Genomic DNA, 26,401 nt, shown 5'->3' on the forward strand with positions numbered 1-26,401 from the left:
AACAACACCCCCTTAACCTTACTTTTTGTAGGACACTACGGGCAATTTAGCATGGCCAATCCACCTAACCCGCACATCTTTGGACTGTGGGAGGAAACCGGAGCACCCGGAGGAAACCCACGCACACAGGGGGAGGATGTGCAGACTCCACACAGACAGTGACCCAGCCGGGAATCGAACCTGGGACCCTGGAGCTGTGAAGCATTTATGCTAACCACCATGCTACCCTGCTGCCCCAGAAAAAGATGGATTGGTACTAAGACAGGCGGAAGAGAAAGGTGACCATGCCAACCGCGAGGCAATCGGCGTTGGCAAGAGGCTCGGAGAGCAAATTCTAAAATCTGTTCAGAGGGGAGCGTCTTCCAGCATATCAAATACTGAAACAATACTTTATTATTTTGGAGAACACGCATGCAATCTCTTCGCTGACAGCATTAAACCCAGACTAATTATGGGGTGTATACAAAGCTATTTCTCACCCAATGTCCACATTATAAATACATAGAAACATGTATCATGTAAACATGCAGCACGGTAGCATTGTGGATAGCACAGATGCTTCACAGCTCCAGGGTCCCAGGTTCGATTCCCGGCTGGGTCACTGTCTGTGCGGAGTCTGCATATCCTCCCCGTGTGTGCGTGGGTTTCCTCCGGGTGCTCCGGTTTCCTCCCACAGTCCAAAGATGTGCAGGTTAGGTGGATTGGCCGTGATAAATTGCCCTTAGTGTCCAAAATTGCCCTTAGTGTTGGGTGGGGTTACTGGGTTATGGGGATAGGGTGGAGGTGTTGACCTTGGGTAGGGTGCTTTTTCCAAGAGCCGGTGCAGACTCAATGGGCCGAATGGCCTCCTTCTGCACTGTAAATTCTATGATCTATATATAATAGGAGTCCATTCGCCCCTCAAGCCTGCTCCACCATTCATTATGATCGTGGCTGATCATCCAACTCAATAGCCTAACCTGCTTTCCCCCCCCATATCCTTTGATCCACTTTGCCCCAAGTGCTATATCTAACAGATTTTTGAAGATATGCAATGTTTGGGCTTCAACTACTTCCGTTGGTAACAGATTCCACAGGCTGAACACTCTCTGGGTGGAAAAAATGTCTCCTAATCTCTGTCCTAAATGGTCTAGCCCGTGTCCTCAGACTGTGACCCCTGGTTCTGGCCACACCCACCTTCGAGAACGTCCTTCCTGCATCGACCCTGTCCAGTCCTGTTAGAATTTTATAGGTTTCTATGAGATACCTCCCTCATTCTTCTGAACTCCAGCGAATATAATCCTAACCGACTCAATCCCGCCTCAAACGTCAGTCCCGCCATCCCTGGAATCAGCCTGGTAAACCTTCGCTGCACTCCCTCGAGAGCAAGGACATCCCTCCTCAGATAAGGAGACCAAAACGGCACACAATACTCCAGGTCTGGCCTCACCAAGGCCCTGAATAATTGCAGCAAGACATCCCTGCTCTTGTACTCAAATCCTCTCACTATGAAGTGAGATGCACAGCCATAGTCCTGGAATACAAGTCTGTGGAGGTAGCTGCACACGCATGCTTTCCTTGAAAGATTGGTGTACGAGAACACCCAGGTTATAATATAATAATCTCTTATTGTCACAAGTAGGCTTCATTGAAGTTACTGCGAAAAGTCCTTGGGTTTCTTTGCACATTCCCTTCTCCTAATTTATGGCAATTCAGATGATAATAATCTCCATTCTCATTTTTGCTACCGAACGAGGAGAAACTCGCAATTGCATAAGGTGTTAGTGAGGCCACACCTGGAGTATTGTGTTCAGTTTTGGTCTCCTTACCTGAGAAAGGACGTACTGGCGCTGGAGGGTGTGCAGAGGAGATTCACTAGGTTAATCCCAGAGCTGAAGGGGTTGGATTATGAGGAGAGGTTGAGTAGACTGGGACTGTACTCGTTGGAATTTAGAAGGATGAGGGGGGGATCTTATAGAAACATTTAAAATTATGAAGGGAATAGATAGGATAGATGCGGGCAGGTTGTTTCCACTGGCGGGTGAAAGCAAAACTAGGGGACATAGCCTCAAAATAAGGGGAAGTAGATTTAGGACTGAGTTTAGGAGGAACTTCTTCACCCAAAGGGTTGTGAATCTATGGAATTCCTTGCCCAGTGAAGCAGTTGAGGCTCCTTCATTACATGTTTTTAAGGTAAAGATAGATAGTTTTTTGAAGAATAAAGGGATTAAGGGTTATGGTGTTCGGGCCGGAAAGTGGAGCTGAGTCCACAAAAAATCAGCCGTGATCTCATTGAATGGCGGAGCAGGCTCGAGGGGCCAGATGGCCTACTCCTGCTCCTAGTTCTTATGTTCTTATGTGCCGTTCATTTGCCACTCACTCAACTTGTCCAAATCACACTGAAGGATCTTTGCATCCTCCTCACAGCTCACCCTCCCACCCAACTTGGCGTCATCTGCAAATTTGGGGATATTTGTTCCCTCATCTAAATCATTAACCTGTATGGGACACGTGATGGAATAGAAACATCAGCTTACTTTTCTTCTTCCTCGCCTTTGGGTGCAGAGGTCAGCCTTTGTTACCTGTGCATTGGAGGGCAATACTCAGGGTTTCACTCGAGCACTCAAAGAAACACTTGGCCCTTTTGAGGATCTATCAATTTGTCAATTAGCTTATTTTGGGTTTAAGAGAGTATTAAGAAACACTTTGGGGGGCTGTGACTCAAGTTTTGATTGCACTTTGACCCCACACTTCTGATCTTTTGACCACTCAATGGGAAGAGGGAGACGGGGTGGTGGTGGAGGAGATCTTATTGTTTGTCTACTGGTCCGGCTAAGATGGACAGGGTCAGGCAGAGGGTGGTGTAAAGAGTTGTTCACCCAGACCCCCTGCCCCTCTACGCCAAGTTTCCCCTCGAGGGAAACATGAGAGGCCCATCGCCATGCCCGGAGCCAGTGGGCGTCACAGGGGTTGGAGTGTACCATCAGCCCCGCAAACATTTTTATTTGATAAATTTAGAGTACCCAATTCACTTTTTTCCAATTAAGGGGCAACTTAGCGTGGCCAATCCACCTCGCTTGCACGTTTTTGGGTTCTGGGGGCGAAACCCACGCAAACACGGGGAGAATGTGCAAACTCCACATGGACAGTGACCCAGAGCCGGGATCGAACCTGGGAGCTCAGCACCGTGAGGCTGCAGGGCTAACCCACTGGGCCACCCTGGAAACAACATTTTAATTGAATGTGTCAAGTTTCCTTTAAAGCTGTGTTTTTTGTTACAGCCTCATAAGCGACTGTTAATTAATTAATTAATTAACTTAACTATCCTACTCATTAAAGGGACTGAGGTGTTGTTAAGTGAGGAGATGTGCGCTTGTAACGATTCACTCTGCAAATAAATGTTAAAGGAAAGTCAAGTCGCCATAGTCCCAGATGAGGATTACCACACCTCAGGCGAGGGGCAAGGTTGAGAAGGCATGAATAACCTCAGCCGGAATGGGAATTGAACCAGTGCTGTTCGACTTTGCTCTGCATCGCAAGCCAGCCAACTGAGCTAAACATTCCCCCGAAATCAACACAAGGCTGAGTAAATATTGGCTCCAGTTTGATCCTTCGGCTAACTTTCTGGAATAGAACACCTGGGTTTCACCGTTCGCGAACGGAGACTGGGATGTCCTGGACCTCACAGCTTAGCACCAGACCAGGAGCTGTATTTACCCTCCGAACCACGAAGACAGCTGCCATCTCCAACTGCAGGTAAATATTTTCCCAGCTCCTTTCCAAAGGGTAACCCGATTCACTGAAACCCGATTGTCACCGTGCCAATTGAAATCTTCGAGACGGAGAGCGATAGGCGATTGTCCAGTGATGCTATCTGGAGATGATGGGGCAAAGCCAGGGGAGTTGAGTATAGATCTGCAGTGCACTAATTGAACAGAAAATTAGACTCTTGGGACTGAATGGCCTCTCCCTGTTTGTGTGTTGACGCTCAAACGACATGACAGCTATGCACCATTTCACTGCATATGTCAGCCAGGGCAAGTGAAGTGAGGCACATGCTGATTGCTCACAACATTGACTGAGAACCATGTGCTCCCTCTGTGCCCAAAGTGTAAATATTCCTTTTGTTTTTATCATTCGAAGACAGTTCTATTAATATATAACTTATTAATCATTTTCTGTAACTTACAAAATATTCGGCGTGTATTAAATTTATTTGATTTTATTAATGGGGTCATGGGGTCATGGTTAAGGTACGACCCCCATTTCAATCTTGCGGCCCCCTGAGATGAAGGAGGGTCACTCGTGCGGCCAATCACCAGCCTCGGTTGCCCACACACGAGGGAGAATATCTACGGCCAGAGGGTGGTGAATCTGTGGAACTCTTTGCCGCAGAAGGCTGTGGAGGCCAAATTACTGAGTGCCTTTAAAACAGAGATTTATAGGTTCTTGATTAATTAATAAGGGGATCGGGAGGGGGGTTATGGGGAGAAGGCAGGAGAATGGGGATGAGAACCATATCAGCCGTGATTGAATGACGGAGCAGACTCAATGGGCCGAATGGCCTAATTCTGCTGCTATGCCTTATTGTCTTGTCACTGGTTTGCGCCATTTCCAGCCGGTCAGCAATGATTACCGTGCAGGATGGTTACCCAAGGCTGCTCGGGAAGCAGCTCAGGAAGAGGGTCCCTGCAAGCTCGATTTTCCCACTTAGTGCCCTTTTTGGGAATACTATGCACAGTATTAATCGCCGTATTTAAGGAAAAATCCAAGTGCGTTGTAAGCAGTTCAGAGAAGGTTTACTAGATTGATACCTGGAATGGGCAGGTTGTCCTGTGAGGAAAGGTTGGAGAGGTTTGGTTTGTATCCACGAGAGTTCAGAAGAGTAAGAGGCAACTTGATCAAAACCTTAAGATACTGAGGGATGTTGACAGGGTGGATGTGGAGAGGATGTTTCCTCTTCTCAGAGAATCTAGAATGGGGGTCACTGCTTAAAAATAAGGGGTCGTTCTTTTCAGACAGACATGAGAAGAATGGTTTTCTTTGAGGATTGAGAATCTTTGAACTCTTCCTCAAAAAGGTTCATGCACAGGTTTTAACAACACCTCCTCACTGCACAGGACCTTCAACCGATGCAATACATCGGTGACATTTTTTTCCTTTGGACCCACGGCGAAGAATCACTGAAACGACCACACGATGACATCAATAAGTTCCATCCCACCATCAAACTCACCATGGATTACGCTCCAGAATCGGTTGCATTTTTGGACACACTCATCTCCATCAAGGACGGTCACCTCAACACTTCGCTTTACCGCAAGCCCACGGATAACCTCACGATGCTCCACTTCTCCAGCTTCCACCCTAAAACACATCCCCTATGGGCAAGCCCTCCATTTACACAGGATCTGTTCAGGCAAGAAGGAGCGTAACAAACATCTACAGAAAGATGCCCTCGTACGAATGGGATACAGCACTCGACGCATCAATCGACAGTTCCAACGCGCCACAGCAAAAAACCCACATTCCCTCCTCAGAAGGCAACACAGGACACAACCGACAGAGTACCCTTCGTCGTCCAGTACTTCCCCGGAGCGGAGAAACTACGACATCTTCTTCGCTCGCAGCCTTCAACACGTCATTGATGGAGATGAACATCTTGCCAAGGTCATCCCCATACCCCCACTACTTGCCTTCCAACAACCGCGCAACCTCAAACAAACCATGTGCAAACGCCACATGGACAGTGACCGGGGCCTTTGAGGCAGCAGTGCTAACCACTGTGCCAACGTGCCACCCTCGTTATGACATACTCCCATGGTGGGATTCGAACCCTAGTCCTCAGAGCATTGCTATTATCCCTGGGTCTCTGTATTACCATAAAACAAATGTACAAATGGCTTTGGTTACTTCCACAGTTTGGCACTCATCAAGAATGATTCCTTTGGGAAAATTACTGGAGAACGGGAATCCGTGGGACTGTATCCCAGCAAGAAGAAAAGTATTGGGAAAGAATGTCCGCTCTGAGCAGCGCTGGGTCAGGTGTTGAGACGCTGGATATAAACCCAGCATACGAGAGCTACCACTCCACCCAACCAGCAGCAGACCTCGAAGAACACCACATCCCTGCACACCAATTAGCCTTGTATCTCCTGAATGAAACTAGACTGGGCAGCTGGGCATCAACTTGAGAAGCATGCATCCAGACTCATTTCCCATGGACCCCCCCCAGCCACAAAACACCCTCATCCCGTTTTTCTGTGCTGGAACTGCGTCTGAGGTCAATACCAGTATGGAAAACAGGATGAGGATGCCAGAGGTGAAAGAACATTAGACATAAGAGTGGGAGTGGACCACACTTGCCATCCCCACCATGCCACACGGCCAGGGGCATCTCCACCATGCCACACGGCCGGGGGTAGATCACACTGCCATCTCCACCATGCCACACGGCCGGGGTAGATCACACTGCCATCTCCACCATGCCACACGGCCGGGGGTAGATCACACGGCCATCCCCACCATGCCACACAGCCGGGGGTAGATCACACTGCCATCCTCACCATGCCACACGGCTGGGGGTAGATCACACTGCCATCCCCACTATGCCACACAGCAGGGGGTAGATCACACTGCCATCTCCACCATGCCACACGGCCGGGGTAGATCACACTGCCATCTCCACCATGCCACACGGCCGGGGGTAGATCACACTGCCATCTCCACCATTCATTACAGCCATGGGTGGTCTCAGGTTTCAATTCCATTCTCCCACCAACTTCCCATATCCTTTAATTCCCTTGGAGACCAGAAATGTGTCCATGCCAGCCTGAAATGTATTCCATTGAATGCACAGAATCACTACAGTGCAGGTGGCCATTTGGCCAATCAGGTCTGCACTGACTCTCCGAAAGAGCACTCAACACTCAAACTGGGCCCACTACCCCCACCCAACCCGCAACCCTACTCGTGGTCAATCCACCTAACCTGTGAGGACCCGGAGGAAGCTACGCCGACACGGGGAGAATGTGCAGACTCCGCACAGTCACCCGAGGTCAGAGTCAAACCCGGGTCCCCTGGCACTGTGAGGCAGCAGTGCTAGCCACTAAGCCACCCTCATGCATATTCAACACTGGATGATCCACAACCCTCAGGAGTGGATAATCCCATGAATCACAACCCTCTGAGTGACGACATTTCTCCTCATCTCAGTCCTAAATGATCGGCCCCTTATCTCGAGACTGTGGGTCCCTGGCGCTGTGAGGCAACAGTGCTAACCACTGTGCCGCCAATGTTGCAGATTTAAATTAGACCATCTCTTCTTCTTCCAAACACCAGAGAATAGAAGCTCAATTTACCCAACATCTGATCATAGACCAATCCCACCCCCTCATCCCAGGGACCAATTTAATGAACCTTCGCTGCGCTGTCTCGCAACTAAAGTAAATCCTTACTGGAAATGTGGCGACCAAAACTGCAAACCCCACAAAAGGGATGTTGTTCAAAAAGCAGAGTGTAAATTTTGTAATTCATTCATGGGATGCGAGTTTTGGCAGGCATGCAAATTGCCCTGGAGGAGGTGGTGGCGAGCTGACAAAAACCTGCGGACAGTTCAGAGGTCAATCAAGAGGTCAATCAAGAGGTCAATCAAGAGGTCAATCAAGAGGTCAATCAAGAGGTCAATCAAGAGGTCAATCAAGAGGTCAATCAAGAGGTCAATCAAGAGGTCAATCAAGAGGTCAATCAAGAGGTCAATCAAGAGGTCAATCAAGAGGTCAATCAAGAGGTCAATCAAGAGGTCAATCAAGAGGTCAATCAAGAGGTCAATCAAGAGGTCAATCAAGAGGTCAATCAAGAGGTCAATCAAGAGGTCAATCAAGAGGTCAATCAAGAGGTCAATCAAGAGGTCAATCAAGAGGTCAATCAAGAGGTCAATCAAGAGGTCAATCAAGAGGTCAATCAAGAGGTCAATCAAGAGGTCAATCAAGAGGTCAGCCGCATTGCTAGCATCATGCCTAGGCCAGACCCGTTTAGGGTGGCAGATTTCCTTCCCCGAATGGGGTTAGTAAACCAAATTGGCTTTTCTTTTTGTAAAATCGACAATCAGTGGTTTAATGATCACTAATACTGAAACTAGCTTTTTTCTTCCAGTTTTATATTTAATTCATCGAATTCAAATACTCCAGTTGTTGTGGCAGGATCACAACACATGCAGTAACACAGTGGTTAGCACTGTTGCTTCACAGCGCCAGCGTCCCAGGTTCAATTCCCGGCTTGGGTCACTGTCTGTGCAGAGTCTGCATGTTCTCCCTGTGTCTGCGTGGGTTTCCTCCGGGTGCTCCGGTTTCCTCCCACAGGTCCCGAAAGATTGAGAGAAATACAGCACAGAACAGGCCCTTCGGCCCACAATGTTGCGCCGAACTTTTGTCCTAGGTTAATCATAGAATTTTGGATAATTTTTCATGGCCAATCCACCCAACCTGCACATCTTTGGACTGTGGGCGGAAACCAGAGTACCCGGAGGAAACCCACGCACACACGGGGAGGATGTGCAGACTCCACACAGACAGTGTCCCAAGTCGAAATCGAACTTGGGACCCTGGAGCTGTGAAGCAATTGTGCAATCCACAATGCTACCGTGCTGCCCTTAAGAAGTTAACCTACACTCCATTATTCTACCCTAATCCATGTACCTATCCAATAGCCGCTTGAAGGTCCCTAACGTTTCCGACTCAACTACTTCCACAGGCAGTGCATTCCATGCCCCCACTACTCTCTGGGTAAAGAACCTACCTCTGACATCCCCTCTATATCTTCCACCATTTATCTTAAATTTATGTCCCCTTGTAATGGTGTGTTCCACCTGGGGAAAAAGTCTCTGACTGTCTACTCTATCTATTCCCCTAATCATCTTATAAACCTCTATCAAGTCGCCCCTCATCCTTCTCCGTTCTAATGAGAAAAGGCCTAGCACCCTCAACCTTTCCTCGTATGACCTACTCTCCATTCCAGGCAACATCCTGGTAAATCTCCTTTGCACCTTTTCCAAAGCTTCCACATCCTTCCTAAAATGAGGCGACCAGAACTGCGCACAGTACTCCAAATGTGGCCTGACCAAGGTTTTGTACAGCTGCATCATCACCTCACGGCTCTTAAATTCAATCCCTCTGCTAATGAACGCTAGCACACCATAGGCCTTCTTCACAGCTCTATCCACTCGAGTGGCAACTTTCAAAGATCTATGAACAAGGCGTGCGGTTAGGTAATCTGAACATTCTGAATTCTCCCTCTGTGTACCCGAACAGGCGCCAGAGTGTGGCGACGAGGAGCTTTTCACAGTAACTTCATTGCAGTGTTAACGTAAGCCTACTTGTGACACTAAAGATTATTGTTATTATAAGGATCAATTCAATCCAGGCTTCTGGATTACTATTCCAGTAACAAATCCGCTTTGCTACCGTGCTCATTATCTTGAGCATCATGCTCTGCGACTCAAAGAGCAAGATACACGCAGTCGCCATGTGCCGAACATATTGAACTGATTTCATCAAGTTTCAAATATCACCAAGTCGAGAATGACCACATACTGCTCCCATAAACTCCTTCCCCACTCCGCCCACCTCCATTTCTATTTGGCAACTTGACAGAGTCACACATCATCCCGAGCTTTCCATTTTCCCCAGGCCCGTTTTCAAGGGATAATCACACACCAGAATGACGGAGGAAGTGGGAGGGGGAGGCTCTCCTGGTCAGGGTGTACTGAAATATGAAGCTTAAGTGCACGAGAAGCAGACTCTTCAAAACTGGAAGGAATGCAGGCTGCGTTAGAAACGATCCCTGCAGACGTTAAAGACATAGTGCTTCGCGCCCTGAGGTTCCAAAGGCCTGGATGCGGACACCTCTGACCTCTTACACCTCTGACCTCTTGAGCCATTGCTCCTTCCCTGTTTCACCCTTGACTGGAGATTGGAAGCAAAGGAAGGCACCAGGAGGATTGGCTGAAGAACACGAGTAATAATCGGGACTGTTTAACTTTAACTGCTGCCCTTGAGCATATTGGGAATTGAGGCTAGGCCCTTCCTGTCTGTGTGGCTGAATACTGAAACCCGGCTTTTATTAAGCCTGGAATTAAACCACCCCCTTCTTCTGCCCGGCAGCGGTTGTGACTGAAGGAGTAAATGCGTGCTCGCCAATTTACGAGGGAGCGTGTGTACAAGATGAAAATGAAATGAAAATGAAATGAAAATCGCTTACTGTCACGAGTAGGCTTCAAATGAAGTTACTGTGAAAAGCCCCTAGTCGCCACATTCCGGCGCCTGTTCGGGGAGGCCGGTACGGGAATTGAACCCGCGCTGCTGGCCTGCTTTAAAAGCCAGCTATTTAGCCCAGTGTGCTAAACCAGCTCCTTGAGGCTGAGGCACTGTGGTATTGTCACTGGACTAGTAATCCAGAGACCCCCGGGTTTTGGGACCCAGGTTCGAATCCCACCACCACCGCAGATGGGGGGGGGGGGGGGGGGGGGGGGGGGGGGGGGGGGGGGGGAGAATTTGAATTCAATAAATATTTACCCGTCTGGTTCCCCAATGTCCCTTCAGGGAAGGAAATCTGCCGTCCTTACCCCGTCTGGCCTACACGTGACTCCAGACTCCACAGCAAAGCGGTCGACTTTTAACTGCCCTCTGAAATGAGCTAACAGGGCACTCAGTATAAGGGTAGTTAGGGAGGGGCAATAAAAGCTGGCCTTGCCAATGATGCCCACATCGCATGAATTAATTTAGAAAAAACATCAGCTGATACAGTACGGAGGATTATTTAGCAGCAGACTAACATCCTAACTCCATGTTAAGATGGTTTATCTCATTACAGTGACAGCAGAATCACTGCAATGGCAAATAGAAACAGGAGGAGGCCATTCAGCCCCTCAAGCCTGCTCCACCATTCAAGAATCAAACGGCCAGCGTTTGTTGCCCATCCCTAATTGCCCTTGAACGGAATGGCTTGCGAAGCCATTTCAGAGGCCTCATTCGTGTGTTTGTAATAGATCACGGCTGGTCTACGTCTCAAATCCCAATGCTAGCTTTTGATCCAGTGGTTAGCACTGCTGCCTCTCAGCCCCAGGGACCCGGAGTTCGATTCCGGCCTCGGGTGACTATCTGTGTGGAGTTTGCCCCGTGTCGGCGTGGGTTTCCTCCGGGTACTCTGGTTTCCTCCCACCGTCCAAAGATGCGCAGGTGAGGTGGATTTGCCGTGCTAAATTGCCCCTTAGTGTTGAAAGGTTAAGTGGGGCTACGGGGCTAGCGTGCTCTTTCAGAGGGTCGGTGAAGATTTGATGGGATGAATGACCTCCTTCTGCACTGTAGGAATTCGAAGATAACCCTCCCTACCAAAAACCTTGAAATCTCCAACTGAGCCATATGCAGGGGGGAGCCCCAGGTTATCACCAGCCTCGGAGGTTTATCTGATTAAAAGATTCTTTCAGTATCAGCATAGACGGCCTCCTCTCGAAAATCACTATCCATTGTCCATTTCTGGAATATAACTGGACGGAAGTCAGGCAAAAAAAAAATTATGGTATGCTCCGTCCATTTCCCCGCCACCACAATCCTCAGGCCTGTTGACACACCCGATCCAGAATAACGAGCCAGACACACTAGATGGTGTTTTGTTATGCTCTTGACGTAGCATAAGCTGCTTCCTTGATGTGCACTCTGACAAAGGAAGGTTCAGACTTGGAGATAGCTTTAACACATTTATTAAACTGTTAACCATTCTCCAACTTGGATTCGACTCTACTGTTAATCCTTCTATAGCTACTCAGACTGACAAACCAGTCTGCTACAATCCATGTGATGAGTGTGATGTTCAATCAACCTGGTGTCTGTACTCACCGAGTGTCTCCACTGAAAAGAGGAAGATGTGTGCTGTGTCCTTTTATATGGGTTGGTGTAATGCCCTCCTGTGGTGGTGTCACCTCTTGTGTGTATCGTGAATGCCCATTGGTCGCGTCCTATCTTGCTGACCTATTGGTTGAATGTCTGTGTGCCATGTCTCTGGTGCTCCCTCTAGTGTCTAACTAGTCTACATGTATTTACATTAACCCCTTGCGTATTTACAGTAATGCATATCACCACAGATGGGACCCAGGCTTTGTTTCCCCAAGACAAAAGCAAATTACTGCGGATGCTGGAATCTGAAACAAAAACATAAAATGCTGGGCAATCTCTGCAGGTGTGACAGTGCCTGTGGAGATAGAACGGAGCTAACGTTTCGCGCCTCCTGTGCTGTGTTTGCTGCCCCCATTCCAGACCAGGCCCCAGTCCAGACCAGGCCCCATTCCAGACCAGGCCCCATTCCAGACCAGGCCCCATTCCAGACCAGGCCCCATTCCAGACCAGGCCCCATTCCAGACCAGGCCCCATTCCAGACCAGGCCCCATTCCAGACCAGGCCCCATTCCAGACCAGGCCCCATTCCAGACCAGGCCCCATGCACGCACACGCACACAATTTGGCAACAGAAATTCCATCTTGCATTGGAATAATGCAGTAACACAGCCCCAGACTCTTGTCTTCCTGAAAGGAAACATTCCAAAGCCCGAAGGCCTTCCAGACAAGTCTGTATTGAAGCTCATATCGCTGAGCCCACACGTCTGTGCAACAAAAAAACAAACCTCTGCGCACTGTCTATCTAATCGGCGGTTCGACTAAATCCGCTGGCAAACAATAACTGATCGACCTTTCAGTAACCAGATAACCTCCCAATCTCTCCTCTCAGCCAAAGGTTAAATCATTCCCAGAGCCCAGGCACCTAATGTGCGGAGTGAAGGACAAGCGCACAGTGTTCTACACCCTGAACAGCAATATTGGGGATCTCGGAGCCTGCACTTACAACAGCAACGGAACGTAACCCAAACATCCCAAAGTTCTCAAGGGATGGGAGAGGGTGAAATCCGTCACTCAACCACGCCTGGGCAGGCAACCAAAAACCTCAATCAAAGAGGCAAGTTTTAAAGAGGAAAGAAAAGGTGAGACAGGGGGGTTGGGTTGGGGGGGATTCTGAAGCCACAGCCACCAACAGTGAAACAGTTAAAATCCGGGATGCTCGAGACATAGAATATAGAACAGTACAGCACAGAACAGGCCCTTCGGCCCTCGATGTTGTGCCGAGCAATGATCACCCTACTCAAACCCACGAATCCACCCTATACCCGTAACCCCCCCCCCCCCCCCCCCCCCCCCTTAACCTTACTTTTATTAGGACACTACGGGCAATTTAGCACGGCCAATCCACCTAACCCGCACATCTTTGGACTGTGGGAGGAAACCGGAGCACCCGGAGGAAACCCACGCACACACGGGGAGGACGTGCAGACTCCACACAGACAGTGACCCAGCCGGGGACCGAACCTGGGACCCTGGAGCTGTGAAGCATTTATGCTAACCACCATGCTACCGTGCTGCCCCATGTAGAAACATGGAAAATAGGAGGCCATTCGGCCCTTTGAGCCTGCTCCGCCGTTCATTATCATGGCTGATCATCAATACCCTGATCCTGCCTTTTGCACCCCCCCCCCCCCCCCCCCACCCACCCACCCACCCCCCACCATATCCCTTGATCCCTTTGGCCCCAAGAGCTATATCTAATTCCTTCTTGAAATTACACAATGTTTTGGCTTCAACTAAAAATAATAATTATTATTATTGTCACAAGTAGGCTTCAATGAAGTTACTGTGAAAAGCCCCTAGTCGGCACATTCCGGCGCCTGTTCGGGGAGGCCGGTACGGGAATTGAACCCGCGCTGCTGGCCTTGTTCTGCATTACAAGCCAGCTGTTTAGCCCACTGTGCTTTCTGTGGTCGCGAATTCCACAGATTCACCACTCTCTGGGTGAAGAAACTTCTCCTCACCTCCGTCCGAAAAGGTTTGCCCCTCATCCTCAAAACTCTGCACCCTAGTTCTGCACTCCCACCCCCCCCCCCCCCCCCCCACCCACCGGGAGCGTTCTTTCTGACTCCACCCTGTTAAGAGTTTCCAGGAGATCCCCTCTCACTCTTCTACACTCCCAACGCATATAATCCTAACGGATTTAATCTCTGCTCATAGTACAGTCCCGCCGTCCCAGGAATCAGCCTGGTTAAACCTTCGCTGCGCTCCCTCCACGGCAAGAACGCGAGACGGATGAGCAGGGATATCGCGGAAGGAGAACGGGGAGGGCGGTCAGTGGGGCATGGGGGATAGATTACCGAGATAGGCGGGGAGTGGGGTAAGAGAGCAGGGTTGGAAAACAAAGAGGGTAGATTTTTAAAATCAAGGTGCTTCTTAACTGAGGTAGCGTGGATTCAACAAACCAGGAATGAAAGGCAATAATGCTGGAAACGCTCAGCAGGTCAGACAGCATCTGCGGAGAGAGAAACAGGACAAAGCCTTCAGAGGTATTGACCTTTGAAACCGGTTTGCGAGTTGTGCTGTAGATGCAAATATTCAAAGGGATGTGCAAGAGTTCCTCGAGGAAGGACCCAAAGGTCCTTGAAGGGGCGCAGAGAGAGATTTGCCAGATTAGCTCCAGGGGGATGAGGGATTTTTAGTTGCAAGGTTAGGGTTGGAGAAGCAGAGGTTCTCCTTTGAGAGAAGGAGATTAAGGGGGAAGATCTCGGCACATCTTGGCAGCACGGTAGCATGGTGGTTAGCATCAATGCTTCACAGCTCCGGGGTCCCAGGTTCGATTCCCGGCTGGGTCACTGTCTGCGTGGAGTCTGCACGTCCTCCCCGTGTGAACATAGAACACTACAGCGCAGTACGGGCCCTTCGGCCCTTGATGTTGCGCCGACCTGTGAAACCATCTGAAGCCTATCTGATAGAACATAGAACAATGTGTGCAGCCCGTGTGTGCGTGGGTTTCCTCCGGGTGCTCCGGTTTCCTCCCACAGTCCAAAGATGTGCGGGTTAGGTGGATTGGCCAGGCTAGATTGCCCGTAGTGTCCTAAAAGGTAAGGTTAATGGGGGTTGTTGGGTTACGGGTATAGGGTGGATACGTGGGCTTGAGTAGGGTGATCATTGCTCGGCACAACATCGAGGGCCGAAGGGCCTGTTCTGTGCTGTACTAGAACATAGAACAGTACAGCACAGAACAGGCCCTTCGGCCCTCGATGTTGTGCCGAGCAATGATCACCCTACTCAAACCCACGTATCCACCCTATACCCGTAACCCAACAAACCCCCTCCCCCTTAACCTTACTTTATAGGACACTACGGGCAATTTAGCATGGCCAATCCACCTAACCCGCACATCTTTGGACTGTGGGAGGAAACCGGAGCACCCGGAGGAAACCCACGCACACACGGGGAGGACGTGCAGACTCCGCACAGACAGTGACCCAGCCGGGAACCGAACCTGGGACCCTGGAGCTGTGAAGCATTTACGCTAACCACCATGCTACCGTATCGAGGGCCGGAGGGCCTGTTCGGTGCTGTACTGATCTATAACCGGACACCAACGTGAGCACCGGTTTAAGGCAGAGGCCACAGGCATCGTAACGTTCAGCTTCCCTGAAGCTTGCCGATTGGTACAGGTTAAGGCACCGGCTGCTGACGAACACTGAAGTTTACAGATGCAAGTTAAAGGCTGGTGTTTCTGCCTCGAGGTTGGGAGGGTGGGGGGGGGGGGGGGGGGGGGGGGGGGGGGGTTGTTCTCCACTCGGGACGGGCTGCTGGGTTCGGCAGATTGGACATCTGCCCTGCAGGCTACCTACCATCCAATTACCAAGCACCCATACGGAGTCAGTTTTGTTTTTATAAATCTAAAAGGCAGGCTTTAAAAAGCAGACAAATTAATCGGCTCGCAGAGTTTTTAAACAGCCCAGGAAAGGCCATTCGGCCCATCGTGTCTGGCCCAGCCGTCGAGCGCCTTTCAAATCCAATCCTATTTCCAGCTCTTGATCCATAATCTTGCCTGTTGCTCAAACATCAGAGTTAAAGAAACGCTTGCCATTGTATAGCGCCCGTCACCTCCTCCTCACATCCCTTCCAGCTCAAGCACTTTTGAAGATCAGTTACTGCTCTAACTATTTTGATCAATATAAAATAACCAAGTCAAATAAACGGAGGGACAAATCAAAGGTGCAGTCCCTTAAAGGTAAACTACCCTGAACAAAAAGCGAATCATAAACCTTGGAGCCAATTTTTTTAAGCACATCAAAGATTGCGCAAGCAGCAAGAAGATAGTTTCCAGCTAATTTGTTTTAGTGAGGGTTCATTGAGTGATGAATGTTGGCCAGGGTATCAGGAATACAACCCCCCCCCCCCCCCCTCCTCATCAAATAGCATCACGGATTCGTTTAACATCTACCCAGAACAGACCTCCCTCAAGCACTGCTGTATTAGCTTCAAATGGATGCTCAAGGCGAGGGGCCTGGGAAAACTGTCAATTAAAAGCGTTCGCAAATGAACAGCGGCAGTTCAAAGATACAGGAATGTCCCGTGTATATATATATATGTATATATTTATATATACGGGATATTCCTGTATATATATATATATATTATATATATATATATATATATGTGTGTGCCTCTATTAGGGGATGTACAATAGTACCGGCTATTACAGGTTTGTCGGTAAGCCCCTGCATAGTTTTTCGGTAAGCCCCTGCCGGCTAGCTCCGCCCACAGGAGCAGTATAAATATCCATGAGGTCTCCTGAGCTGCCATTTTACAGCTCCACTTGAGGTAATAACATCTCACGGTAATAAAGCCTCTTTTGTACCGTTTTGTGTTTCTGTCTGCAATTGTTAGCGCAACAGGGAAGAGGGGGGTTACGTTCCCGTGAAACCTCAAACAGCAAAATCGCGAACGGACTTGCTTCACATTCACAACAGGTGTCAATTATATAGCTCCATTCCTTCCGACACGTAAAAACGATCAAAGGCAACAAAATGGCGGCTCATTACACGCAATTCTCCAAAAAGGGAACACGCGGTCTGAACAGGGAACACGCGGTCTGAACAGGGAACACGCGGTCTGAACAGGGAACACGCGGTCTGAACAGGGAACACGCGGTCTGAACAGGGAACACGCGGTCTGAACAGGGAACACGCGGTCTGAACAGGGAACACGCGGTCTGGGCCGCGTCCCGTTTTGTACAGAGAGGAGCTCCGCACACTGGAACTCCCCACTGTAACAAGAGATCGGGATGCCAGAGGCCCCCAAAGCAATCTCCTACCTCTCCCTCCCCACCCAGCCCACACCCAATATGAGGGGGTTGGCACTGCCAGGGAACTCAGGTGGCACCAGCAATGCCAGGGCACCCTTCTGCCCAAAGGGCATGAAGCTGGGTGTCTCTGATCCCCTGGGGAAACCCCCCCCGAGTGCCATGCCGTCTGGTCCCCGTTCGTGGGGAACAGTGCCGAGGCGATGGGGTGGAATCCTCAGGTACCTCAGGAATCTGCACAGTAGAGCGAGGCTTACTGCCTTAATATGCAGATTTGCTAAAAAGTGACAATAATTAATAATCTTTATTGTTTACACTAATCTTTATATGAAATGAAATGAAATGAAATTAAGAGAAATGAAAAGAAATTAAGAAATGCAGTGAAATTAACACTGCAATTAAGTTACCGTGAAAACCCCTAGTCACCACACTTCAGCGCCTGTTCGGGTACACCGAGGGAGAATTCAGAATGCCCAAATTACCCAACAAGCACGTCTTTGGGGACTTGTGGGAGGAAACCGGAGCGCCCGGAGGAAACCCACCCAGACACAGGGAGAACGTGCAGATTCCGCACAGACAGTGACCCAAGCCGGGGGAATCGAACCCGGGACCCTGGCGCTGTGAAGCAACAGTGCTTACCACCGTGCTACCCTGCCGCCCATTGTGGGTGGGATCCACATCTCAACATCTGGCGAGTGGCACTGAATCTCGCGAGGCGTTGCAAGCTGGGTAGATACCGGGAACCGGGTCTCCCGGCTTTCACCGCCCACGCTGCACCGCGAGCTGCTTTTCCCCCGCAGAGTGGCCGTAGGATCGCGTCCCTAATAAACTTCGAGATATTTAGCGGAGTTTTTACAAATGCAAGGACAATGCAAGACCCGTCACACTTGCAGTACTCCACGCGAGAGTGGAGGCGGACTGTGATCGGGAATTAAAACGGCAGCAACAAGAAAATCCGGCAGACAGACAAACGGCAGACGGCTCACCCGCCTCGCACACTGTCTGCTGTACCAAATATACCCCGGACGCGGTGGAAGTTCTGGCTTCCCTAACACGGGCGACCAAGGACTTGTAACAAACAATACATTATTCACGAGCTACGAAGCTACTCCACGCTTGTGCTCTGCCCCGCGCTATGGGGACAGCGCCGGCACTCCCGCCACCTGACCATATCTGTGGCCGCGTCATCACGTGACCACCTGGTCGGAAGACGCCTTCAGTTTTTTTGTTTTAATCAATGAAGACGACCCAATTTTTTTCCCCAATTAAAAAGGTGCAATTTAGCGTGGCCAATCCACCTACCCTGCACATCTTTTGGGGTTGTGGGGGGGGCGAAACCCACACAGACACGGGGGAGAACGTGCAAACTCCACACGGACAGTGACCCGGGGGCCGGGATCGAACCTGGGATCTCAGTGCCGTGAGGCAGCAGTGCTAGCCACTGTGACGCTGTACAGCCTCGCAATCGAGGAAACGCAAGTCCCAAATTAAAGGGCAGGTCTAAGAGCGCCCAAACTCGGCGTCAACGTACGGAGAGTTTCAAACAGTGACTGGAATATTTCGGCAGGATGCGAGGAAGCACAGAGGACCAGTGGGATCTCGGGATTCATGTCCAAAGATCCCAGAAGGCAGCAGGATAGGTGGATAAGGTGGTGAAGGAGGGACATGGGATACTTGCCTTTATTTAGGTGGATTGGCGATGCTAAATTGGCCTTAGTGTCCAAAATTGCCCTTCGTGTTGGGTGGGGTTACTGGGTTATGGGGATAGGGTGGAGGTGTTGACCTTGGGTAGGGTGCTCTTTCCAAGAGCCGGTGCAGACTCGATGGGCCGAATGGCCTCCTTCTGCACTGTAAATTCTATGTCTATTAACCGAGGCACAGAATATAAGAGCAGGGAAGGTTTGATGAAGTTGTGTAAAATGCTGGTTTGGCCACAGCGAGAGTACTGTGTGCTGTTCTGGTAGCCTCACTATAGGAAGGATGTGTTTGCCCTGGAGAGGGTGCAGAGGAGATTCACCAGGATGTTTTAAAAAAAAAAAAAAAAAAAATTGCTTATTGTCACGAGTAGACTTCAATGAAGTTACTGTGAAAAGCCCCTAGTCGCCACATTCCGGTGCCTGTTCGGGGAGGCTGTTACGGGAATCGAACCGTGCTGCTGGCCTGCTTGGTCTGCTTTCGAAGCCAGCGAGTTAGCCCAGTGTGCTAAACAGCCCCTGCCTGTTGCCCTGGGCTAGAGGATTTCAGCTATTAAGAGAGGCTGGTTAGGCTGGGGTTGTTTTCCTTGGGGCAGAGAAGGCTGAAGGGGGGCGTCGGGTGTAAGATTATGAGGTAGATAGGGAGGAACTTCTTCCTATCTGGGGTCAATAAACAGGGGGCAGGATAGAGGGGGTGGTGGGAATCTGGAATCCACTGCCAGAAAGGGAGACAAAGGCGGGAAACCTCAACATTTAAGAAGCATTGAGATGAGCGCTTGATACGCCACAGCACACAAGGTCCAAGTGCTGGTGAATGGGATTAGTATAGATAGGGCAGCACGGTAGCATTGTGGATAGCACAATTACTTCACAGCTCCAGGGTCCCAGGTTCGATTCCGGCTTGGGTCACTGTCTGTGCGGAGTCTGCACGTCCTCCCCGTGTGTGCGTGGGTTTCCTCCGGGTACTCCGGTTTCCTCCCACAGTCCAAAGATGTGCCGGTTAGGTGGATTGGCCGTGATAAATTGCCCTTAGCGATGAAAATTGCCCTTAGTGTTGGGTGGGGTAACTGGGTTATGGGGATAGGGTGGAGGTGTTGACCTTGGGTAGGGTGCTCTTTCCAAGAGCCGGTGCAGACCCGATGGGCCGAATGGCCTCCTTCTGCACTGTAAATTCTATGAGTTTCTGGCTGGACAATGGGCTGTGAAATTCTGTGGCTCTGCGATGGTGTCAGTGACTGATTCTAAACGCGAGTGGGTGTGAGCGCAAAATTGGAACCATATGCGCCTCACAGCGAGAACCCTGACCAAAATTATCCACACCAAGTTTAGAAAATAAAAAGTGCCGTTTCAACGAATTCTCAGAATAGCCTGAACTCAGAAGTTGCCTTTAGAGGTCTGTACCGTCCTTCTGAATCCAGGCCAGCCCCGTCAGAGTCTGCAGAACACCGATTTCGTCCGTGGTCTCCAGGGTTGGACGAACGAGGCGCGAGAGTAGAAGATCGCTTTGCCACGCTGTTTGGATCTTGCACGATGTTGCTATTAATTGTAGAATTTACAGTGCAGAAGGAGGCCATTTGGCCCATCGAGTCTGCACCGGCCCTTGGAAAGTACACCCTACTTAAGCCCCACGCCTCCACCATATCCCCATAACCCAGTAACCCCACCTATCCTTTTTGGACACTAAGGGCAATTGATCATGGTCAATCCACCTAACCTGCGCATCTTTGGACTGTGGGAGGAACCCGGAGCACAAAAGCAGACACCGGCAGAACCTGCAGACTCCGCGCAGACTGTGGTCCAAGCCGGGAATCGAACCCGAGACCCTGGAGCTGTGAAGCGACAGTGCTAACCACTGTGCTACCGTGCCGCCTCGCGGGTTCAGAGTTTCACAGGGCCCGCCCGGTTCCACCGTCATGAGGGTTTCAGCACCCTGTCGGGCAGAGAGTTTCCAGATTTCCACCACCCTCCCAGTGAAAATGTTTCCCTTCCATCCCCTCCCCTCTAAACCTGTGACCGACCCCCCCCCCCCCCCCCCTCCCAGGCTACAGGTGCGAGAAACAGGGCTAGAGTCACGCATACCGAGGTCGTGAACGGCGAATGAGGTCACAGCTTTCAAAGGTCAAGGTGTCGCTCCTCAATCTGGTGTTCAAAGGAAGGGAGTAACACACCGTGACCACCCAAAATCAATCATCGCTCCTCCGCTGCGCCTTCCGCTATTTACCTCACGCAATCAGGGGTTCCAACGCCATGAGACTGAAGTTACTGCCCCTCCGATGACGGACATAGATAGGGTAGATAGGAAGGAACATTTCCTCTTAGTAGAGGGGTCAATAACCAAGGGGCAGAAGATTTGTTGGGTTATGGGGGTAAGGTGGCGAGGTTAAGTGTGGTGCTCTTTACAGGGGCGGGTGCAGCCTCGATGGCCCGAATGGCCTCCTTCTGCACTGTAAATTGTACGCGCTATAATCTTATTGAATGGTGGATCAGGCTCGTGGGGCCCACCCCGCGTCACCCTCCTTCATCCCAGGGGGCCGCAAGATTGAACCCAGGACTCGTTCACTCACCGTGACCCCATGAATAAGATTAAATAAGGAAATGAAATGAAAATTGCTTATTGTCACGAGTAGGCTTCAATGAAGTTACTGTGAAAAGCCCCTAGTCGCCACATTCCGGCGCCTGTTCGGGGAGGCTGGTACGGGAATCGAACCGTGCTGCTGGCCTGCCTCGGTCTGCTTTAAAAGCCAGCGATTTAGCCCAGTGACTTAGACAAAATGCTTAACCATTCGCCATATTGGCTGGTTCCAGGTTGTGTTTCTGTCCATTGTGTTAATGTATGAATACCTCAATAAAAAAAATTTCAAAAAAAGAAGAAAATGCTTGATTATTCTTATATTAATGGAACTGTCATCGACTTCAAATGGTAAAAACAAAATAAATATTGACACTTTGGACACAGAGGGAGCGCACGGCTCTCACGGTCGATGTTGTGGGCAATCAGCAGGCTCCTCACCTCACTCGCCCTGGCTTTACGCGCGAATCACTTCAGCCATACCGGCAGGGAAAAAAAAAACTACCCGGACGGGAAACAGCACAATGTGGCGACCCCGCGCGTGGTCCGTGGTCAATAAAATGTCTCGTGGGGCCGGACTCAGAATCCAGATGGGCCACATCCAGAAACCAACTGTACCAAGCGGTCGCCCCCTGTTTTGTACGAGTCTCTGGGGCAGGATTTACCGTGAAACGCTCTGCGAAGCAAGGTGGCCTGCTATTGGTGGTCGGCGGCGGGATCGTCTGGCCCGGATTTTCCCGCTGAGTGCATCCCTCGCTGCCGGGAAACCTGCGGCGATGGCAGGGGTGGGGGGGGGGTCGGAGGCGACGGCAGGGGTGGGGTGGGAGGGGGGGGGACTCGGCGGCGACGGCAGGATCGGAAGATGCCGTCGGTGGAAAGTCCCGGCTTGTGCGTCATTGGGACAAACATGGATGCAAACTTTTATCGGTTGGGGGCGCAATTGCATCCGGCCTTTTGACCTTCCGTCCCATTATTGAAATGAAAACAGAAAATGCTGGAAAAACTCAGCTGGTCTGGCAGCATCTGCGGAGAGAGAGGAACAGAGTTAACCTTCCAAGTCCGGTTCAACTCTTCTTCAGACTGGGGACGAACAAAATAGGCGGGGTGCATGATGGGTGACCAACACACTGCCCCGCGGAGTGTACCCTCTACATGGATACCGAGGGGTCTGGAGTGTTGCTGATCCATTCTGTCCCTGAACCATGGTCAGCGCAGGCTTGGAGGGCCGAAGGGCCTATTCCTGTGCTTTGTTCCTTGAAACAGGTCGAGAGGGGAGACCCTAATGCGGCACGTGGCTCAAACAGTCCTGGCCATATTGAATAAATCAGCCGCTCCAAGGCGAGGAGAGGAGGAAGCAAGAGCAGACCTATAATCTACAGGCTGTCCCACATGAAAACGTTTGGTTTAAAAACATCTTGCGCTCTTGGATCGGTTCCACTTTTTACTTTTAGTAGCAACGGGAATTCCTGACAATATCGGGAATCCTTCCCAAAAATTGCTTCCTCAGCCAAAAAAAAAAGCCTCACATAAACAGAGTTAATTGTCTTTGAAATATGCGAGCGTTATGGCTCACACAGCGAGTACGGTTTGGAGAGGGCACAGGAGAGGTTTACCGAGACGTGGCCTGGTCTGGAGGGTATTAGCTATGAGGAGAGGTTGGATAAACTCGGCTTGCTTTCACTGGAATGACGGAGGCTGAGGAGGTTGAGAGGTTTACAAAATTATGAAGGGCATGGACAGAGCGGATAGTCAGACGCTTTATCCCCAGGGTAGAAAATTCAATTACGAGGGCGATGTAGGTTGAAGGTGCGAGGGGCAAAGTTTAGAGATGAGCAAGGGAAGATTTTCTTTACACAGAGGGTAGTGGGGGCCTGGAACTCGCTGCTGGAGGAGGGCAGTGGAAGCCGATACGATAGCGGTGTTGAAGAGGCATCTTGGCAAATGGATGGGAAGAGAGGGATACAGACTCCGGAAGCGTAGAAGGTTTTAGATTAGACGGGCATTATGATTAGCGCAGGCTGGGAGGGCCGAAGGGCCTGTTCCTGTGCTGTACTGTTGTGTGGGTGGGGGGGGGGGCAGGTCACAACAGTGCCGGAACAGCTATTGGAGGCTCACTTCTTTTTTGGTGATTCCTTGGTGTATTTTGACAGGTTTCCTGCACATTCTGCAGGTTGTTGGATCTGTACTACCGCTGCCTCCATTAAATACCGTCCAGTGTCAGCTCTGGGTCTCGTATCGAAATGTGGCTTACTCTACAATTAATTACACTCACTGACCTCAACGGTCTTGTTTCGAGGTAATCTCGATCTGCAGCACAGTTGGTATTGTTTAGCTGTTAAAATAGAAGAGTGTTTGATGTGGTCTCTCCCTTTAAGGGCCTTTTCTCTGCAGAGAAACGGTTTAAATAAGAAACTCGTAGGAATCCATCGCAAGATAATTGGGGTGAAAAGCATTCGCAAGTTGGTCAGTTCCATGTAAATGTAGAGAGATCAGATTAACAAAAGCACAATAACCAGCAAAAAAAAAAACAACCTTTTTTTCCCCCCACTTTCTTCAAAAAAAAACACTTTGAAATTAGGGCAGCACGGTAGCATGGTGGTTAGCATAAATGCTTCACAGCTCCAGGGTCCCAGGTTCGATTCCCGGCTGGGTCACTGTCTGTGCGGAGTCTGCACGTCCTCCCCGTGTGTGCGTGGGTTTCCTCCGGGTGCTCCGGTTTCCTCCCACAGTCCAAAGATGTGCAGGTTAGGAGGATTGGCCATGCTAAATTGCCCGTAGTGTCCTAATAGTAAGGCTAAGGGGGGGGGAGTTGTTGGGTTGCGGGTATAGGGTGGATACGTGGGTTTGAGTAGGGTGATCATTGCTCGGCACAACATCGAGGGCCGAAGGGCCTGTTCTGTGCTGTACTGTTCTATGTTCTATGTTCTAAATCCTACAGATAATGCTGACTGAAAGGCAGGTCACATGTGGTTCTACTCAAGGTGGTCTGGGTATGGACGGCCCGTCAAGGCCAATGGTCAAGTATTCCCTGTTGGGTTATCGTTTAAGTGGGAAAATCTGAATAATGTTATCCGTTTAAATACTAGGGTTGGTGGATAGATCAGTGTACCTTCTTGCACATAATTCGAGGATTGAAGAGGTTGGTATCTCATTAATGATCTTGATGTAACCTCCTCTCCGTTAACGTCCCTGCCTCTGACGCTATCGCAATCTTTATGTTTCCTCGGTGTGAATTGAATAGTGGAGTGGGATCGAGGGGCTGAATGGCCGACTACTGCTCCTAGTTCTTGCGCTTTGTGGTTAGTAATGTCATGACTCCATAGAATTCCTACAGTACAGAAGGAGGCCATTTGGCCCATCAGGTCTGCCCTGACCCTCTGTAAGAGCACCCTATCGCAGCCCACTGCCCCACCCTATCCCCGTAACCCCACCTAACCTGCACATCTAACCTGGACACTAAAAGGCCAATTTATCGCGGCCAATCCATCCAACCTGCACATCTTTCGGGACTTGTGGGAAGAAACCGGAGCACCCGGAGGAAACCCACGCAGGCACTGGGGAGAACGTGCAGACTCCAGTCACCCAAAAGGCCGGCTCCCTGGTGTTGTGAGGCAGCAGTGCTAACCACTGTACTGCCGTGCCGCTGATGTATCCCCCCTCTTCCTGTCCCTTGAAGATGCTGACCACGAGTCGGTCACCAGGGGGCTTCCACCTCGAGGGAGGGGGGGGGCCTCAAGCGTGACTGACCAGGGATCTCTCCTGGTCTTACCGCCAGGAAGGACTTTGCAGGCTGACACACTCGACCTGGTTGCCCACATTAGGAACGTGCCTCCCTTGGCCACCTGGTCCTGGGGAAGGACTCAACTCCAGACAGGCTCCCAACTCAGGATGCCACCCACCGCCACTAGGCCTCCAAGAGAGTCAAGTAAAAGACCATGAACCAGTGCACCACAAACCACAATCCATTGTTGCTGGGGTATCAAAGCCCTGCTCATGGGCGAGTGAGAAAATCGCCCTTTCCCATTTCATTCTTTCGGACTGCTGTGCCTTGGAGTAAGCTCTTATGCATTACAGACATTATACAGCATTAACAAAATTCACAGGAAGAGGCCTATTTGTCGATGCGAGGCTTCTTTATCTCACGTCATCAAGATATCTTGCAACTCCTTTCTTCCCCCACGTATTGATCTTGTTCTCCCTTACATGCATTACACTATTTGCCTCACCGGTAAACCATCCAGAGGACCCCGGGCTAATTCTCAGAGGGACATGGGTTCAAACCCCACCAGGGCAGCTAGTGGAAATTTAAATTGAATTGATAAAAACCTGGAATATAACGCTACTCTCAGTAATGGTGACCATAAAACTATCACTGGTTGTTCGTCAGAAACCCATCTGGTTCCCTAATGCCGCTTTGAGGAAGGAAATAGATCATAGAATTATAGAATTTACAGTGCAGGAGGCCATTCGGCCCATCGAGTCTGCACCGGCTCTTGGAAAGAGCACCCTACCCAAAGTCAACACCTCCACCCTATCCCCATAACCCAGTAACCCCACCCAACACGAAGGGCAATTTTGGACACTAAGGGCAATTTATCACGGCCAATCCACCTAACCCGCAAATCTTTGGACTGTGGGAGGAAACCGGAGCACCCGGAGGAAACCCACGCACACACGGGGAGGATGTGCAGACTCCGCACAGACAGTGACCCAAGCCGGAATCGAACCTGGGACCCTGGAGCTGTGAAGCGATTGTGCTATCCACAATGCTACTGTGCTGCCCTAACAATGGCCTAACAAACTGCTCATGTCCAGGGCAATTAGCGATGGGCAACAAATGCCTGCGCAGTCAGCGAGGCCCGCAGCCCATGCATGGATAGAAATAACATTTTTACGATAATCTGTTGGCATTCCGACTATTCGGAGTAAAGATATTTATCCTGAATTGCATG

At 50.2% G+C, this 26,401-nt stretch overlaps 1 protein-coding gene across 2 annotated transcripts in view; it reads right to left on the reverse strand.

The window, feature by feature from the left end:
* Positions 1-26,401, reverse strand: part of LOC119956521 (suppressor of cytokine signaling 1-like) — a 61,311-nt gene that overhangs the window by 25,103 nt on the left and 9,807 nt on the right. The window contains exon 2 of one of the 2 annotated variants that reach the window (XM_038783806.1): positions 14,305-14,378. The exons of the other annotated variant lie outside the window; for it this stretch is intronic. The gene's annotated coding sequence lies outside the window, so the exon portion shown is untranslated. The remainder of the gene's footprint in view (positions 1-14,304; positions 14,379-26,401) is intronic. 2 annotated transcript variants of the gene reach the window in all.

The sequence above is a fragment of the Scyliorhinus canicula genome, chromosome 23 (assembly GCF_902713615.1).
Source record: "Scyliorhinus canicula chromosome 23, sScyCan1.1, whole genome shotgun sequence".
Taxonomy (NCBI): domain Eukaryota; kingdom Metazoa; phylum Chordata; class Chondrichthyes; order Carcharhiniformes; family Scyliorhinidae; genus Scyliorhinus; species Scyliorhinus canicula.